The following is a 20880-nucleotide window of genomic DNA, read 5'->3' on the forward strand; positions in this document are numbered from 1 at the left end:
GTAGGAGCAGTGTAATATTTTCTAATATTATATAATTTTATCCAAAGCACAAATGAATTGCATAATTTAACAAATGTATTTAATAATAACTTGTGCAATAAAAATAAACATAGTCAGTAAAATCAGCCAGGTGGTGCTAAAAAGTTCCTGGGGAGAACACTGCACCATGTTTAAGAAAAAAGAAAAAAAAACAAAAAAAAACACTGGTACCAGATTACTGTTTTCTATGTGAAACAACATCTGATGCTAGAATAGGATCCCTGGACCTCGCAAAGTAATTGGGTAGTTTTCTGTTCTATGATCTCTCTCTAGGAAACCCCAAAGATCCACAATCTCATTGAACACATAATGATGGAGACCACTCCCATTCATTCATGAAATCTTTTGATCATGTGATCAGTTGACAATGACTTATCACTTTATTAACATCAGTTAATGAAATTGTCTCTATTTAACTGTTTGTTTAAATGTGTAGACAAGTTATATTGTTTATTCCAAGGATATTTATAAGCTTTTAAGGGTTAACATTTTAGACAATTAGTGTTAGCTGTTGGTTAATTGAACGTTTAGGTTTATAAGCTTCTGCTCTGTGTGTGTTTGTTATACTGCCTAATGAAACGGCCAGGTGTATAAGGCAGAGAAAGGCGTTGCAGTGTTTTAATACAATTGTGATTTGATTTTATCTGACTATAGTGGTCTTTTAATTTAAAGTCATAATCTTATCTAAGCAGAATTGAAAGCTTTATTTCTCAATTGTTGGCAATTGGAACGCTGGAAGTATCCTGAGTCCATGGAGAGAGCCTGTCTGTATTCTCCTTGTTTGATGAAAGAAGATTGTGAGTATAATTTTTCTCATACACTCTGCAATCTGATGGTGAAGCTGTGATACGCTATGAGGCGCCCTCATAAAAAAATTACAAGATGGCCTTTATTTTTAAACTTCATTATCCACATATTTTACATGCCTCTATTGGCAATCTCTGAAAATACAAAAATACCTCCTGGTACATATGCACTTTTTATAGTAAGTTTGATATGCTCTGAGGTTGGCACCATGGTTGTGTATTAGGTGCTGATTCAACTTCAAAATTAGTGCTTTTTTTTTAATTCATTTTTTTTAACACAATAGTATTAAATTTGTTTGGGGAGCTTTCCTTCCATTGTCATTAAATATAGAGCGCTTTAAGTTCATAAGTCTTAAGTATAATGAGTGGTTTTAGCAAAGTAAACCATGGGGATCGGAATCTTAAAAAAGGATAGTGTACTATAAAATTGTATTTCCCTTAATGTGTTTACAAATAACTTGTTTAACCACCTGCAGAGTTTAAAACATTGCTCCTTTAGGTATAAATTTGTACATGAAAGTTATTTCTGCTACCTGAAACCACAGCCCAATCAAATGGGCTAAGCTTGTAGCGAGCAAAGACCACAGATTATCTAAATGTTCTCAAAAACCCTCCTTATCTTTTCTTTGTTATTTCTAACCCACCTTATCTTATTTCTCATTGTTTACACAATGAGACCATTATTTAGAGAGAACAATGAAAAAACATAAAGACTTATCAGATCATTTCCTTTCCTTTGATACAGGGAGAGTCCACAGCTGCATTCATTACTTGTGGAAATACAGAACCTGGCTACTAGGAGAAGGCAAAGATACCACTGCCAAATGCTTAAATACCTCCCCCACTTCCCTCATCCCCCAGTCATTCTGCCGAGGGAACAAAGAACAGTAGGAGAAATATCAGGGTGAAAAAGGTGCCAGAAGAAAAAACAACTTAAAATTTAGGGTCTACCAGAGTGCACGGGCAGGAGCTGTGGACTCTCCCTGTATCGAAAGGAAATTATCTGGTAAGTCATAATTTATGTTTTCCTTCTAAATACAGGGAGAGTCCACAGTTGCATTCATTACTTGTGGGAAAATTATACCCAAGCTACAGAGGACACAGAATGCTAACGGGAGGGTACAAATAGGAAGCGGCCCAACCTGAGGGCACCACAGCCTGCAAGAAAACTCAAACCCTTGAATGCTTCCTAGAAAGAAGCAACAACAAAAGTAAAATAAGAATGTTAGGAGGACCAAGCAGCCGCCCAACAACCAAAACCATAGGATCTCATATCAGATACCCAAAGATTTCACTGCACTTGAACAGAGCCATAAACCTCTGAGGAGGCTCGTGTCCTGCTGTCTCCTAGAGCCAGCGGAAACACTCCTCCACTAAAGATGAAGATAATCAGGTTCCAAAACCTTACACTCCCCAAATATGAATAACAAAGGGAAAACAGACTACTCTGATGAAGTTTGACAGAACCTCTTCCCATTGGACAATGGATACAACCATCTTAGGAGAAAAAACACGGATAGCCGTATTAAAGGAAAGACCACCATAAAGGAGAACGGGTTGCAAATTGCAACACCGTAACCTATGACATGTAGAGAAACAATCTACAGACAAAATAGATCCTTGGAAGATTCAAGGACCAACCCCTTCACAGGTACAAAAGAAAACCGATGTAACTCCTGAAGGAAGATCCAACTCCAAAAGGGCAAGGAATGGACTTGTCCCTGCCGCAGGCTGTGCCCTAGCAAAAAAACTGCATACCTGGAGATCCATCAATCTCTGGAACTGGAGCACAGATAGCAAAAAAATGGCTTGCAAAAGAGCATACTAGAGAAAGGAACCACAGCTAGTATCCATCTGCAACCTCCACATGCCAGGCAACTAAACCAACAGGCTATCCTGGCAAGCTGCCCCTTTGAAAAGGACTAACCAGACAAGCACTTCACCAGTCCATTTTAGAAGGTAGAAGAGAACTCCAGGATCCCTAAGAGAAACCTGACAAGCTATTTCCTCCCGCACAAAAAAGGAGGGAGTCCTCCCTACCTAAAACAGGTGATGAGGAACCAGGTACTAGCAGAAGGATAAGACCGAAACCTTCCGAAAAGAAACCTTCTCTCGGCTAGGTACAAGCGACCCTTCTCAATTCAACCCTGAAGAAAAAGTCCCAAGACGTAAAGAGACCCTCACCCGGAAGATCCCTGCAACAAGGGAACTCTCATGACCGCGAAGCCTCTAAACCGTGAATACAAATCCACAGACAAAAAACGGAGCAACAGTCTCACAGACGTCCATTCCAGAAGGATCAAGCCGTCCTCGAAAAAGAGAGACATGGTCGAAAAGAAGGTTAAAATGGACCTCCTCAGAATGAAGAAACTGCGACAGCAGGATACAAACCTCCAAGCCTACAGCTTGCTAGGCCTGGAAATAATCCCTTTGGCCCCTTAGTCCTGCGGACCAAAACTTCTGGATAGTCAGATCAAACGGATGAGCTTAAGGAACATCCGTTCCGAAAGAGCACGCTCAGAGAATGGATTGCTGACAAGAACTGTAGTGGGCCTTCGCCAACCACCATTTTCGAGATCCTCCCGTCTACGCAAAGAGGAACTCAGAAAAACGCACTCAACCAGAGGTCCCTTACTGGCATGGATCCAGAAGACCCGACCTCAGAGCCAAATGCTAGACTGAAAAAACCCCCAGAGATGATTGGAAGGAAACTTTAAATCACCACGACAGCCAAGTGTGTGATTGCTGCACAGAGATCCTGTGTGGGATCTGAACCCATATCTCCTGGTCCCTAGTTCAGTGTGCTACTTACTGAGCTAAACAGAACTTTCCTGTTTCACATGCCTCAAAAATCACTCTCTCCCTGCTGACAGGGAAGACCAAGACAAAAACGCCCCAGGGGGACTAGGATAAAGGTCCCCAACACCGGGAGAGCTGGACGGAACACTGGGGAGCAAGTCCCCAACCGGAAAGCCACAAGACAAACTCAAAAAAAACAAATCATGTCGAAGGCTCGGCCTGAGCTAGAGTCACCCAGCGCCAACTAAGGCCTGAAAGTGAATTGTAGGGTGGAACCCGATGAAGATTTAACCTCGTAAGCTCTAAAGCAAAGAGTCTTCTTGTCTGAAAGTTAAACTGCATCCAAAGGATCCAACCTGGCGTCAACACCAGAACTCAGGTCTAGGTCCACTTCTAAGGATAGGACCAGCAGGCACGAAGACTCGGGAGCCACCACAAACACCAAGAAATAGGTTACTGCCTCATTAAACCCCAGATCCCAAAACTGAGGACCGAGGTCCAAAGAAAAACGGTCCCTAAGAACCAGACCTACTTAATAAGCATGATTTAAATGATCATCAAGCGACAGTCGCCGGATTCAGACATCAGCCTTTGAGATGTCCAACCAGAGAGAAAACTACCAGACTACACTGGACTGTATTAGGAGCCTAACCCCAGGTAGAGAAAAAACGAGAATTCTCTCTGAACAAAGATCAAATAAGCTCTGCTTAAAGATCATCGACCCAGAAGGACAAGAAAACCCCTCTCATAATTGGGCCATTCACCCACAGTGTATGACACTGCGAAGAGTACTGGGACAACATTTCAAAAATCCTCCAGAAGTACCCAAGACAGGTCCTGCCTGTCCCTTGGTATAAGAGGGCCCTCTCTGCCCGGACTAGAATATTAGGAAAAGATTCCTCTCTATTGGAAGGGAATGACAGACTGAACTATTACCCAAAACCGGTCCTGCCAGTCAAGGGTAAGACACGTCTGCCATAAGAACATAAACAAAAAAACAAAAAATAAGGTCCAGCTGTGCTAGGACTGAAAAGAAACAAATAGAGAAGCCACACACTGAGGCTTACACTTTCATATCTATAAAATCGAGGGAACATCACCCCGACCAGAGATCTAGAAACTTCCATAGGAAGACATCCATCTCAGCCATCAAAGTCGATATAACCATAGAATAATCCAAGAAACGAAACTCCAAAAGAGTTTCCACAAGAACCCAGAGCGCTAAAAAAACAAACTATCCGAGACGGAATAGAAAAGAAAAAAGGTTAACGCACCAAAAGGACTGCAAAAGGGTGAGCAAACCGAAAAGGTCATGTCTGTGTATAACGCAAACCCCCCCATTGAGCTCAGGACTGAGATTCTATACTATATACATAGACTATCAAGGAGAGGATCCAACCCTTTCCACTCATCTAATCAAGATCGTTATCTGATATAGAGGACTGAGATCCACCTGACAGATCAGGACTGAGAACCTCTAACATTGCCAAAATCTCTCTGGGGAGTAAAAGTAGGCGTGCCACTCTAAGGCTAAAAGTCAAATCCTCCTCAGTCGGAGGAATCAATTCAAGCGATTCTGACCCCGGAGGTTCTACCCAGATGGCAGATGTGGCACAATCGTCATTTTACACAACGGCCCATGAGAAGAAGAGCACGGATTAACCCTTCACTTCGTAGGCGGAAGAGGCAAGCTCGCTAAAGCCAGAGATGGCCATGCGAAAACGCGCAGTAACCTCAGTTGGGGGAAAAAAACAGAATTTATGTTTACCTGATAAATTACTTTCTCCAACGGTGTGTCCGGTCCACGGCGTCATCCTTACTTGTGGGATATTCTCTTCCCCAACAGGAAATGGCAAAGAGCCCAGCAAAGCTGGTCACATGATCCCTCCTAGGCTCCGCCTACCCCAGTCATTCGACCGACGTTAAGGAGGAATATTTGCATAGGAGAAACCATATGATACCGTGGTGACTGTAGTTAAAGAAAATAAATTATCAGACCTGATTAAAAAACCAGGGCGGGCCGTGGACCGGACACACCGTTGGAGAAAGTAATTTATCAGGTAAACATAAATTCTGTTTTCTCCAACATAGGTGTGTCCGGTCCACGGCGTCATCCTTACTTGTGGGAACCAATACCAAAGCTTTAGGACACGGATGAAGGGAGGGAGCAAATCAGGTCACCTAAATGGAAGGCACCACGGCTTGCAAAACCTTTCTCCCAAAAATAGCCTCAGAAGAAGCAAACGTATCAAACTTGTAAAATTTGGTAAAAGTGTGCAGTGAAGACCAAGTCGCTGCCCTACATATCTGATCAACAGAAGCCTCGTTCTTGAAGGCCCATGTGGAAGCCACAGCCCTAGTGGAATGAGCTGTGATTCTTTCAGGAGGCTGCCGTCCGGCAGTCTCGTAAGCCAATCTGATGATGCTTTTAATCCAAAAAGAGAGAGAGGTAGAAGTTGCTTTTTGACCTCTCCTTTTACCAGAATAAACAACAAACAAGGAAGATGTTTGTCTAAAATCCTTTGTAGCATCTAAATAGAATTTTAGAGCGCGAACAACATCCAAATTGTGCAACAAACGTTCCTTCTTCGAAACTGGTTTCGGACACAAAGAAGGCACGACTATCTCCTGGTTAATGTTTTTGTTAGAAACAACTTTTGGAAGAAAACCAGGTTTAGTACGTAAAACCACTTTATCTGCATGGAACACCAGATAAGGAGGAGAACACTGCAGAGCAGATAATTCTGAAACTCTTCTAGCAGAAGAAATTGCAACCAAAAACAAAACTTTCCAAGATAATAACTTAATATCAACGGAATGTAAGGGTTCAAACGGAACCCCCTGAAGAACTGAAAGAACTAAGTTGAGACTCCAAGGAGGAGTCAAAGGTTTGTAAACAGGCTTGATTCTAACCAGAGCCTGAACAAAGGCTTGAACATCTGGCACAGCTGCCAGTTTTTTGTGAAGTAACACAGACAAGGCAGAAATCTGTCCCTTCAAGGAACTTGCAGATAATCCTTTCTCCAATCCTTCTTGAAGAAAGGATAGAATCTTAGGAATCTTTACCTTGTCCCAAGGGAATCCTTTAGATTCACACCAACAGATATATTTTTTCCATATTTTGTGGAAAATTTTTCTAGTTACAGGCTTTCTGGCCTGAACAAGAGTATCAATAACAGAATCTGAGAACCCTCGTTTTGATAAGATCAAGCGTTCAATCTCCAAGCAGTCAGCTGGAGTGAGACCAGATTCGGATGTTCGAACGGACCTTGAACAAGAAGGTCTCGTCTCAAAGGTAGCTTCCATGGTGGAGCCGATGACATATTCACCAGATCTGCATACCAAGTCCTGCGTGGCCACGCAGGAGCTATCAAGATCACCGACGCCCTCTCCTGATTGATCCTGGCTACCAGCCTGGGGATGAGAGGAAACGGCGGGAATACATAAGCTAGTTTGAAGGTCCAAGGTGCTACTAGTGCATCTACTAGAGTCGCCTTGGGATCCCTGGATCTGGACCCGTAGCAAGGAACCTTGAAGTTCTGACGAGAGGCCATCAGATCCATGTCTGGAATGCCCCACAGTTGAGTAATTTGGGCAAAGATTTCCGGATGGAGTTCCCACTCCCCCGGATGTAATGTCTGACGACTCAGAAAATCCGCTTCCCAATTTTCCACTCCTGGGATGTGGATTGCAGACAGGTGGCAGGAGTGAGTCTCCGCCCATTGAATGATTTTGGTCACTTCTTCCATCGCCAGGGAACTCCTTGTTCCCCCCTGATGGTTGATGTACGCAACAGTCGTCATGTTGTCTGATTGAAACCGTATGAACTTGGCCTTTGCTAGCTGAGGCCAAGCCTTGAGAGCATTGAATATCGCTCTCAGTTCCAGAATATTTATCGGTAGAAGAGATTCTTCCCGAGACCAAAGACCCTGAGCTTTCAGGGATCCCCAGACCGCGCCCCAGCCCATCAGACTGGCGTCGGTCGTGACAATGACCCACTCTGGTCTGCGGAAGGTCATCCCTTGTGACAGGTTGTCCAGGGACAGCCACCAACGGAGTGAGTCTCTGGTCCTCTGATTTACTTGTATCTTCGGAGACAAGTCTGTATAGTCCCCATTCCACTGACTGAGCATGCACAGTTGTAATGGTCTTAGATGAATGCGCGCAAAAGGAACTATGTCCATTGCCGCTACCATCAAACCTATTACTTCCATGCACTGCGCTATGGAAGGAAGAGGAACGGAATGAAGTGTTTGACAAGAGTTTAGAAGTTTTGTTTTTCTGGCCTCTGTCAGAAAAATCCTCATTTCTAAGGAGTCTATTATTGTTCCCAAGAAGGGAACCCTTGTCGACGGAGATAGAGAACTCTTTTCCACGTTCACTTTCCATCCGTGAGATCTGAGAAAGGCCAGGACTATGTCCGTGTGAGCCTTTGCTTGAGGAAGGGACGACGCTTGAATCAGAATGTCGTCCAAGTAAGGTACTACTGCAATGCCCCTTGGTCTTAGCACCGCTAGAAGGGACCCTAGTACCTTTGTGAAAATCCTTGGAGCAGTGGCTAATCCGAAAGGAAGCGCCACGAACTGGTAATGCTTGTCCAGGAATGCGAACCTTAGGAACCGATGATGTTCCTTGTGGATAGGAATATGTAGATACGCATCCTTTAAATCCACTGTGGTCATGAATTGACCTTCCTGGATGGAAGGAAGAATTGTTCGAATGGTTTCCATTTTGAACGATGGAACCTTGAGAAACTTGTTTAAGATCTTGAGATCTAAGATTGGTCTGAACGTTCCCTCTTTTTTGGGAACTATGAACAGATTGGAGTAGAACCCCATCCCTTGTTCTCCTAATGGAACAGGATGAATCACTCCCATTTTTAACAGGTCTTCTACACAATGTAAGAATGCCTGTCTCTTTATGTGGTCTGAAGACAATTGAGACCTGTGGGACCTCCCCCTTGGGGGAAGCCCCTTGAATTCCAGAAGATAACCTTGGGAGACTATTTCTAGTGCCCAAGGATCCAGAACATCTCTTGCCCAAGCCTGAGCGAAGAGAGAGAGTCTGCCCCCCACCAGATCCGGTCCCGGATCGGGGGCCAACATTTCATGCTGTCTTGGTAGCAGTGGCAGGTTTCTTGGCCTGCTTTCCCTTGTTCCAGCCTTGCATTGGTCTCCAGGCTGGCTTGGCTTGAGAAGTATTACCCTCTTGCTTAGAGGACGTAGCACTTGGGGCTGGTCCGTTTCTACGAAAGGGACGAAAATTAGGTTTATTTTTGGCCTTGAAAGACCTATCCTGCGGAAGGGCGTGGCCCTTACCCCCAGTGATATCAGAGATAATCTCTTTCAAGTCAGGGCCAAACAGCGTTTTCCCCTTGAAAGGAATGTTAAGGAGTTTGTTCTTGGAAGACGCATCCGCTGACCAAGATTTCAACCAAAGCGCTCTACGCGCCACAATAGCAAACCCAGAATTCTTCGCCGCTAACCTAGCCAATTGCAAAGTGGCGTCTAGGGTGAAAGAATTAGCCAATTTGAGAGCACGGATTCTGTCCATAATCTCCTCATAAGGAGGAGAATCACTATCGATCGCCTTTACTAGCTCATCGAACCAGAAACACGCGGCTGTAGTGACAGGGACAATGCATGAAATTGGTTGTAGAAGGTAACCTTGCTGAACAAACATCTTTTTAAGCAAACCTTCTAATTTTTTATCCATAGGATCTTTGAAAGCACAACTATCTTCTATGGGTATAGTGGTGCGTTTGTTTAAAGTAGAAACCGCTCCCTCGACCTTGGGGACAGTCTGCCATAAGTCCTTTCTAGGGTCGACCATAGGAAACAATTTTTTAAATATGGGGGGAGGGACGAAAGGTATACCGGGCCTTTCCCATTCTTTATTTACAATGTCCGCCACCCGCTTGGGTATAGGAAAAGCTTCTGGGAGCCCCGGGACCTCTAGGAACTTGTCCATTTTACATAGTTTCTCTGGGATGATCAAATTCTCACAATCATCCAGAGTGGATAATACCTCCTTAAGCAGAGCGCGGAGATGTTCCAACTTAAATTTAAATGTAATCACATCGGGTTCAGCTTATTGAGAAATTTTCCCTGAATCTGAAATTTCTCCCTCAGACAAAACCTCCCTGGCCCCCTCAGACTGGTGTAGGGGCATTTCAGAACCATTATCATCAGCGTCCTCATGCTCTTCAGTATCTAAAACAGAGCAGTCGCGCTTACGCTGATAAGTGGGCATTTTGGCTAAAATGTTTTTGATAGAATTATCCATTACAGCCGTTAATTGTTGCATAGTAAGGAGTATTGGCGCGCTAGATGTACTAGGGGCCTCCTGAGTGGGCAAGACTTGTGTAGACGAAGGAGGGAATGATGCAGTACCATGCTTACTCCCCTCACTTGAGGAATCATCTTGGGCATCATTTTCAGTGTCACATAAATCACATTTATTTAAATGAGAAGGAACCTTGGCTTCCCCACATTCAGAACACAGTCTATCTGGTAGTTCAGACATGTTAAACAGGCATAAACTTGAAAACAAAGTACAAAAAACGTTTTAAAATAAAACCGTTACTGTCACTTTAAATTTTAAACTGAACACACTTTATTACTGCAATTGCGAAAAAGTATGAAGGAATTGTTCAAAATTCACCAAAATTTCACCACAGTGTCTTAAAGCCTTAAAAGTATTGCACACCAAATTTGGAAGCTTTAACCCTTAAAATAACGGAACCGGAGCCGTTTTTAACTTTAAACCCTTTTACAGTCCCTGGTATCTGCTTTGCTGAGACCCAACCAAGCCCAAAGGGGAATACGATACCAAATGACGCCTTCAGAAAGTCTTTTCTATGTATCAGAGCTCCTCACACATGCGACTGCATGTCATGCTTCTCAAAAACAAGTGCGCAATACCGGCGCGAAAATGAGGCTCTGCCTATGATTAGGGAAAGCCCCTAGAGAATAAGGTGTCTAAAACAGTGCCTGCCGATATTATTTAACAAAAATACCCAGATTAAATGATTCCTCAAGGCTAAATATGTGTAATATATGAATCGATTTAGCCCAGAAAATGTCTACAGTCTTAATAAGCCCTTGTGAAGCCCTTATTTACTGTCTGAATAAAAATGGCTTACCGGATCCCATAGGGAAAATGGCAGCTTCCAGCATTACATCGTCTTGTTAGAATGTGTCATACCTCAAGCAGCAAAAGACTGCTCACTGTTCCCCCAACTGAAGTTAATTCCTCTCAACAGTCCTGTGTGGAACAGCCATGGATTTTAGTAACGGTTGCTAAAATCATTTTCCTCATACAAACAGAAAGCTTCATCTCTTTTCTGTTTCAGAGTAAATAGTACATACCAGCACTATTTTAAAATAACAAACTCTTGATTGAATAATAAAAACTACAGTTAAACACTAAAAAACTCTAAGCCATCTCCGTGGAGATGTTGCCTGTACAACGGCAAAGAGAATGACTGGGGTAGGCGGAGCCTAGGAGGGATCATGTGACCAGCTTTGCTGGGCTCTTTGCCATTTCCTGTTGGGGAAGAGAATATCCCACAAGTAAGGATGACGCCGTGGACCGGACACACCTATGTTGGAGAAAAACTCCCAGGTGTAGGATAATATTCTAGGGGACGCAACTCACGGGACGAGGAATCCTTAGAGGCAGATGGCTCAGTGGTCTCTAACATCTCAACATTTTTAGAAGAGAACACCCTATTGCGGCATACAGAACATAATTGAGCAGGCTGGTCTACCCAGTCCTCCTCACACACACATAGGTATCAAAATCTGTATCAGAGGAATCCTCTAGAAAATCAGACACCTCCATAACTTTAAGTAAGAGCTTTAGACAAAAAAAAAAAAAACAATCTGGCACCTACACCCCCAATGGCTAGGGCATTCACCACCTCCTATGACCCAGACAGGTAGAGAAATTAACTCTTCTCCGCAGCCACTCGGACAGGAAACAGAAACGGAAAACAAGATGTGACCACACCCAGTCACATGGTGCCTCATGCAGGACCACCCCTGCTAGGAAAAGCGTACCAGCTTAATAAAACTGCGCAGCTCTAACCTAACCTAAGCCTAAAACATCCTACACATATGCAATCAAAATCACGTAACAAACATGATTAAAAAAGGACCCCACTGTTGAATAATCCCCCTCAAGAGATATTAACCCTTGATTCCATAAAGATAAAAGGAGTCCCACTGAGACCCTGTCTTCTATCGTTAACATGTTTAAAAAAATTAAACAATCTTACCGGAATCCATTCCGTGGAACAGCAACATGGTTCTTCAAGTTTGACCGATTGTAGCAGCACCTCTGACATGGACTTGAGTGAAGAAAGTAAGCAGCGAAAAACTCGTCAACGTCGATTGCTTATAGGAGCTGTTAATCTGAGTCTGGATGGATTCGCAGAAAGACTCTGCCTGCATCTCCAGATTAACTTTCATCAATGCTCTCACTGAGGCTGACAAGACTACTTAAGACTCCAGTTCCATCCTGAAGGGCAGGTACCCCTCAAAAGGAGCTACTCCGAAAAACTTCGGACACTTCTCCTGTGATGAAAGGCAAATAATGACTGGGGGATGAGGGAAGTGGGGGAGGTATTTAAGCCTTTGGCTGGGGTGTCTTTGCCGCCTCCTGGTGGCCAGTTTCTGTATTCCCAAAAGTAATGAATGCAGCTGTGGACTCTCCCTGTATATAGAAGGAAATTAACATTTTTAGTATCTGTCCCACCTCTACTGGGAGTGTAATTTCTTCTAAAACTTTTACACAGCTTTTCTATAACCAATACTTACATAATGACATTTTCAATATAGGTGATGATATAAAGGCAAAACCAGTTATTTTAAAGCAGTGATTTTTTTTAGCCATGGCACACTTTTTTACATAAAAAATATCCTGTGGCACACCACCATCCCAAAATTTAAAAAAATCACACATTGTAGCCTAATACAGCGCATTATATATACATATATATATACATATATATATATATATATATATATATACATATACACACATACACACACACTGTATGTATTGTGCTGTGATGTCATGCCTCCTACAAACTATACGTGACATATTGACATTCATTCACAAACAATCATGGTTGTAAATGATGCCTGCCTGATGAGCCTGTCACATACTTCTCAATATTTCAAAATTTGAAAAAGGGACACCCCTGCACTGGGAGTAAAAAACAAGCAAAATTTAAAAAATGTCACACTGTTGTCCGTCTGCCACGGCACACCTGAGAATCTCTAACGGCACACTGGTTGAAAAACACTGTTTTAAAGGATAAAATAAAAAGGTTGTGACGTTATTTGTAAACAATTTAATACACTCCATAAGGTAAACTGGATCATTGGGAACACATTAATGGGTCGGAAGATCACTGTGCCTTTAAATGTTTACATATGGCTCCAAAAATTAAGTAATATTTCCTACTGTGTACCACTTAAAGTACTTTCTGGTCCTGTTTGGAGGCTTTCATATATGAATGATCACAAACAGGGAAATTTATAAAGGATTTTCATTAATCTGCATTAAGGACATTGCTTTTGTTTAGTTTGTGAACTAATAGTGTTGGTTCACTCTAGGTAAATGATGAAAACCAATAGAAGAAATAATTTAGAGACATTGTACTAGCCTCATGGAACTTAATCAAATTTTTCATAAAAAACAACATACTAGTACAGTCCTTAGCCTGCTTACATTTGATATATATATATATATATATATATATATACACATACATACATACAGACTATAGACCATAACGGCTTCCTTTTAAGGAGTGTTACTTGAAACATCAACTATCTAAATTAGCACCTAATATTGACTTCTATTTAGTGTGTATTACATCATGAAATTACAAGTTATACTAAACTTGGCAACTTCCAATGTTTACAATGGAGGGAGGAGAGAGCAACACATGAGCTTGCCAACAAACTGATTGGCATCCCATCAGTGCTGGAATTCAATTGGAAATAAATTGTAACATGCCAACTATACTGTGCTGGAACTGCCATACCCTCACTTAGCTGGTAAGTACAAAAAAAATCTAATCATCTAACTGAAGCAGTAGAGGCAAACAGAGTGGAGCAAAATGTATGTAATGTATAACACTAAAACTGAAGATTTAAAAACCTAACCTTTATGAATGATGTAGGAAAGACCATATGAACCTCTGTATTGCTTATAAATATGTATGAATCTACATTTTGTAGGTAAGTAATTCCATAAAAACGGTATAAGGTATATTTTTTACAATTAGCCAAACTGCAAAAATATATTTTGCCTGAAACTGAAAACACTTGTTACTTTTGTGCCATAGCTTAAAATGAAGGCTATAAATTACGGAGCGTTTTTTGTATTAATGAATACTCTTGGGACCTTCCAATCACTCAAGAATAGAGATGACCAGCTGGCATCCTCCGACTGATTTATTATACATATCCTCAAGAGCCTTTGCTCCCTACACTGTCCTTCATAGCAAGGCTAGCAGAATAGAAGAAAACGATATACGTAAACATTCTTTCAAAATTTGAGCTTATGTGACTAAATCAAGCAATTTAAAGAATAAAAAAATATTTATAAAGACTACTGCATTAATAAATTTGTTTTCACATGATAAGGTTAATGGCTCAATAGAAAAAAAACCATTTTGAAGGGGGGGGAGAAATGGAAAATTTTGGAAGTTATTATAAGTTTAAAAATGTGCCTCTACAAATGACTTTGCAAATAAGTCTAAACATAACACTTTCACAGAACTCCCACTTTAATATATATATATATATATATATATTTTCTCCTTATATACCACTTTGGAGACAAATGTGCAAGGATAAAGAAAACAATTCAAATGCAACACACACAGTTGCCCATCTGACTGATTGGCAAACTGTTACGCGCGTAACTTCCAGAGGCACATGAAATCACTGCCACACGTAATTCAAACCCTTTAGCAGAAAAAGGTTTATTGAAAGAAGTTGGTTTCCAGGCTAAAGGGGTCAAGGATGTAAAACATCTATAAATGACTGGATACAGCATTCTGTAGAAAATATGTAGCGGATGCAGCAACAAGCATTTACTGACTGGCTGAGTGATTAAAGGGATAGTAAATCCTAGCGTTTTACAAACGCTAGGATTTACTATTGAAACAAATAAAGGGCACTTTCATTCATGAAGTATAAGATACTTCATGTAGAAAGCGCCTTTATTTTCCCTGAATATACAGCGAATAAGGACGAAGTCTGCCTGAACTCCTTCATGGCATGAAGATAAAACTTCAAAGCCCGAACCACGTCCAGATTATGAAGTAACTTCTCCTCGAAGAAGAAGGGTTAGCACACAAAGAAGGAACTGCAATTTCCTGATTGATGTTACGACTCAACACCACATTGAGAAGGAATCCCAATCCGGTGAGAAGAACAGCCTTATCAGTATGAAAAACTAAGTAGAGAGACTCACATTGCAAGGCCGCCAACTCATACTCTGCGTGCTGATGCAATAGCCAGTAATAACAGGACTTTCCATGGAAGAACCTTGATATCAAGGGCATGCATAGGCTCAAAAGGAGCCCTCTGCAAGACCTAAAGAACCAAGTTTAAGCTCCAAGGAGGAGCAGGATTCCTGAAAACAGGCCTGATCCTAACTAGGGCCTGAACAAAGGACTGAATGTCAGGAAGCTCACCAAGCTTCTTATGCAACAGTACAGATAAAGCCGAGATCTGTCCCCTTAGGGAACTGGCAGTAAGACCCTTATCCAGACCGTCCTGGAGAAAGGCTAAAATCCTGGATAACCTGACCATATGCCAGGGATATCTTCGTCCCTCACACCAGGATAAGTAGGTCCTCCACACCTTGTGGTAGATGCGTCGAGTGACCGGCTTCAATCTCCACGCAGTCAGCCTCAGAGAATTGAGATTTTGATGAAGAAAAGCACCTTGAACTAGCAGATCCCTGCGATAAGGTAACCTCCACGGCGGAGATGACATCACCACCAGATCCGCAAACCACGTCCGCCGCAGACACGACGGAGCAATCAGAATAGCCGAAGCTTGCTCCTGCTTGATGCGGGCCACTACTTGAAGTAGAAGAGGCAACGGTGGAAATATGTAAATTAGGTTGAAGTCCCAGGGTACCGCCAAGGCATCTATCAGCTCCGCCTAGGGATTCTTGAATAGCAAACCCGTATCTGGGTAGCTTGCAATTGGGTCTGGACGCCATGAGGTCTATCTCCGGCGTCCCCAATCTGCTGCAAATCTCAGTTTACATCTAGGGGTGAAGAGACCATTCCCCGGGATGAAACGACTGTCTGCTCAGAAAATCTGCTTCCCAGTTGTCCACACCCGGAACGTGAATCTCAGAGCAAGCATTTGTGAGTCTCTGCCCATTCCAGAATCCGAGATACTTCCCTCATGGCTAGGGAGCTTCCCCCCCCCCCCCCCACCCCTTTGGTTTATGTAAGCCACAGAGGTAATGTTGTCCGATTGGAATCTGATGAATTGGGACGACCCCAGAGGGGACCAAGCTCTGAGACTAAAAAATTAGAACCTCAAAACACAATTTGACAAAAACCATCTAAAAACAATACGGTTATTAATAGTCTCTTTGGTAACAGGTTCAAATATTAGACAAATGCAAAACTTAATAAAGTAATATTTATTATGAACAAAAAAGTCAGTGCATTTATATACACAGTTGTGCTCATAAATTTACATACCCTGGCAGAATTTATGATTTCTTGGCCATTTTTCAGAGAATATGAATGATAACACAAAAACTTTTCTTTCACTCACGGTTAGTGTTTGGCTGAAGCCATTTATTATCAATCAACTGTGTTTACTCTTTTTAAATCATAATGACAACAGAAACTACCCAAATGACCCTGATCAAAAGTTTACATACCCTGGTGATTTTGACCTGATAACATACACACAAGTTGACACAAAGGGGTTTGAATAGCTGTTAAAAAGGTAACCATCCTCACCTGTGATCTGTTTGCTTGTAATTAGGGTGTGTGTATAAACGGTCAATGAATTTCTGGACCCCTGACAGACCCTTGCATCTTTCATCCAGTGCTGCACTGACGTTTCTGGATTCCGAGTCATGGGGAAAGCAAAAGAATTGTCAAAGGATCTGCAGGAAAAGGTAGTTGAACTGTATAAGACAGGAAAGGGATATAAAAAATAAAATTTCAGCCACAACTGTCAGGAAAATTGTTTGGGATGCAAAGAAAAACCCACAAATAACTTCAGGTGAAATACAGGACTCTGAAAACATGCGCTGTGGCTGTTTAAAGATGCAAAATAAGGAGGCACTTGAAGAAAGATGGGCTGCATGGTTGAGTCGCCAAAAGAAAGCCATAACTATGCAAATGCCACAAAGTATCTCGCTTACAATACGCCAAACAGCACAGAGACAAACCTCAAACCTTCTGGCACAAAGTCATTTGGAGTGATGAGACCAAAATTGAGCTTTTTGGCCGCAACCCTAAACACTACATTTGGAGAGGAGTCAACAAGACCTATGATGAAAGGTACACCATTCCTACTGTGAAACACAGAGGTGGATCGCTGATGTTTTGGGGATGTGTGAGCTACAAAAAAGGCACAGGAAATTTGGTCAGAATTGATGGCAAGATGAATGCAGTATGTTATCAAAAAATACTGGAGGAAAATTTGCATTCATCAGCCCAGAAGCTGCGCATGGGACGTACTTGGACATTCCAACATGACAATGATCCTAAACACAAGGCCAAGTCGACCTGTCATTGGCTACAGCAGAATAAAGTGAAGGTTCTGGAGTGGCCATCTCAGTCTCCTGACCTCAATATCATTGAGCCACTCTGGGGAGATCTCAAACGTGCAGTTCATGCAAGACAGCCCATGAATTTACAGGAACTGGAGGCTTTTTGCAAGGAAGAATAGGCAAGCTTTACTATCTGAGAACATAAAGAGCTTCATCCACAAATACCGCATAAGACTTCAAGCTGTCGATGTTAAAGGGGGCAATAAACGGTATTAAGAACTGGGGTATGTAAACTTTTGATCAGGATCATTTAGGTAGTTTCTGCTGTCATTATGATTTAAAAAGAGTAAACACAGTTGATTGATAATAAATGGCTTCAGCCAAACACTAACCATGAGTGAAAGAAAAGTTTGTGTTATCATTCATAGTCTCTGAAAAATGGCCAAGAAATCAAATTCTACCAGGGTATGTAAACTTATGAGCACAACTGTATATAGTTTTAAAAAAAAAGGAATAAAAGGAACAGTTTACCCTAAACTTTTCTCCCCTTTAATTTGTTCACAATTATCAAATTTTATTTTATTATTAAATTGTTTACATATAGCTCCTTTACTTCTATATCAGCTAAAGAAATAGATGAATTTGCCTGTGGTATCCCTATCTATACTAAAAAGTTTTTGAACTTAAAAGGGACAGTCTACTTCAAAAAATGTATTGTTTAAAAAAATAATTTCTTTGTTTAAAAAAAAAATATTTCTTTCATGGTGGCAAGAGTCCATGAGTTGGTGACGTATGGATATACATTCCTACCAGGAGGGGGCAAAGTTTTCCAAACCTCAAATGCCTATAAATATACCTCCCACCTCACTCATACCTTATTTTAACGTATAGCCAAGTTAGTGAGGTGTAAAAGGACTAAGCATAAAAACTAGTGATGTATAGGATATAATACCCAAGATGTGGAAGTCCACGAGTCACTAGAGAGGGATAAAATAAAAACAGCTATTTCCGCTGAGAAATTAAATCCAAAAAATAATTAAGTTTTCTTTAAAAAATTCAAAAAACTAAAATCATAGGCAATAGAATCAAACAGACAGCTGCCTGAAGAACCTTTCTACCAAAGGCTGCTGTCGAAGAAGCAAACACATCAAAATGGTAAAATATAGTAAAAGTATGCAAAGACGACCAAGCTGCTGCTATGCAAATTTGATCAACTGAAGCTTCATTCTTGAAAGCCCAAGATGTGGCGACTGATGTAATAGAATGAGCTGTGCCTTCAAAATTAGAGATTTGAGATCCTGATGGAAAAATGGGCCTTGAGAATGAAGGTCTGGCCTTAAAGGAAGTAGTCAAGGTTGGCAACTGGACATTCGGACAAGGTCCGCATACCAAAACCTGTGAGGCCATGCTGGTGCTATCAGAAACACAAAAGATTGTTCCATTATGATCTTGGAGATCACCTTTGGAACAAGAACCAGTGGCGGAAAAAAATGTAAGCAGGTTGGTAAAACAAGGGACCTGCTAGAGCATCCATAATTTCCACCTGAGGATTCCTGGACCTGGAAAGGTATCTGGGAAGTTTCTTGTTCAGACGAGCAGCCATCAGATCTATTTCTGGAAGACTCCACATCTGTACAAGTTGAAAAAAAAACATCTGGATGAAAAGACCACTCCCCCGGATGTAGAGAATGATGACAGAGATCGTCCGCTTCCCAATTGTCTACACCAGGGATATGAAACGCAGAGATTTGACAATAGTTGGATTCTGCCCAAGAAAGTATCAGAGAAACTACTTTCATTGCTAAAGGACTGCAAGTCCCCCCCCCCCCCCCCCTTGATGAATGACATATGCCACTGTTGTGATATTGTCTGTTTGAAAATGAATGTAAAGTTTTCTTTTCAATAGAGGCCAAGTCTGAAGACCTCTGAAAATAGCATGGAGTTCTAAAATATTGATTGGTAACCTCGCCTCTTGAAGATTCCAAACCACTTGTGCTGTCAGAGACCCCTAGACAGCTCCCCAACCTGTAAGACTTGCATATGTTGTGATCATAGTCCAAAAAGGACAAACAAAAGAGGCCCCTTGAACAATAAGGTGATGGTATAACCACTAAGTCAGAGAGAGTTGGCTGCTGGGATTTAAGTATATCAACTGTGATATCTGAGTATAATCCCTGCACCACTGGTGCAACATGCAAAGCTGTAGAGGTCTCATATGAAAACAAGCAAAAAGGATCACGTCCGATGCTGCAATCATGAGACCTAAAACTTCCATGCACATAGCCACTTAAGGGAATGATAGACACTGAAGGTTTAAGCTAAGACCATTTTCATTCGTCTCTTGTCTGTTAGATTCAGTGTCCATGACTCTCTCTCTATCTGGAAACCGTGACCTTTGTCCAAGAAATCAAGAAACTCTTTGGTAAATTGATCCTCCATGTTACTGTAGAGAAATTAATAATGGCACCACTAAAAAACATAATTTATGAAAGAACTTACCTGATAAATTCATTTCTTTCATATTAGCAAGAGTCCATGAGCTAGTGACGTTTGGGATATACATTCCTACCAGGAGGGGCAAAGTTTCCCAAACCTCAAAATGCCTATAAATACACCCCTCACCACACCCACAAATCAGTTTAACGAATAGCCAAGAAGTGGGGTGATAAGAAAAAAGTGCGAAAGCATAAAAAATAAGGAATTGGAATAATTGTGCTTTATACAAAAAAATCATAACCACCACAAAAAGGGTGGGCCTCATGGACTCTTGCTAATATGAAAGAAATGAATTTATCAGGTAAGTTCTTACATAAATTATGTTTTCTTTCATGTAATTAGCAAGAGTCCATGAGCTAGTGACGTATGGGATAATGATTACCCAAGATGTGGATCTTTCCACACAAGAGTCACTAGAGAGGGAGGGATAAAATAAAGACAGCCAATTCCTGCTGAAAATAATCCACACCCAAAATAAAGTTTAATGAAAAACATAAGCAGAAGATTCAAACTGAAACCGCTGCCTGAAGTACTTTTCTACCAAAAACTGCTCCAGAATAAGAAAATACATCAAAATGGTAGAATTTAGTAAAAGTATGCAAAGAGGACCAAGTTGCTGCTTTGCAAATCTGATCAACCGAAGCTTCATTCCTAAACGCCCAGGAAGTAGAAACTGACCTAGTAGAATGAGCTGTAATCCTCTGAGGCGGAGTTTTACCCGACTCAACATAGGCAAGATGAATTAAAGATTTCAACCAAGATGCCAAAGAAATGGCAGAAGCTTTCTGGCCTTTTCTAGAACCGGAAAAGATAACAAATAGACTAGAAGTCTTTCGGAAAGATTTAGTAGCTTCAACATAATATTTCAAAGCTCTAACAACATCCCAAGAATGCAACGATTTCTCCTTAGAATTCTTAGGATTAGGACATAATGAAGGAACCACAATTTCTCTACTAA

At 41.5% G+C, this 20880-nt stretch overlaps 1 protein-coding gene across 1 annotated transcript in view; it reads right to left on the reverse strand.

The window, feature by feature from the left end:
* TLK1 (tousled like kinase 1) overlaps positions 1-20880 on the reverse strand; it is a 725439-nt gene that overhangs the window by 454941 nt on the left and 249618 nt on the right.

Source organism: Bombina bombina, chromosome 1 (assembly GCF_027579735.1).
Source record: "Bombina bombina isolate aBomBom1 chromosome 1, aBomBom1.pri, whole genome shotgun sequence".
Lineage (NCBI taxonomy): Eukaryota > Metazoa > Chordata > Amphibia > Anura > Bombinatoridae > Bombina > Bombina bombina.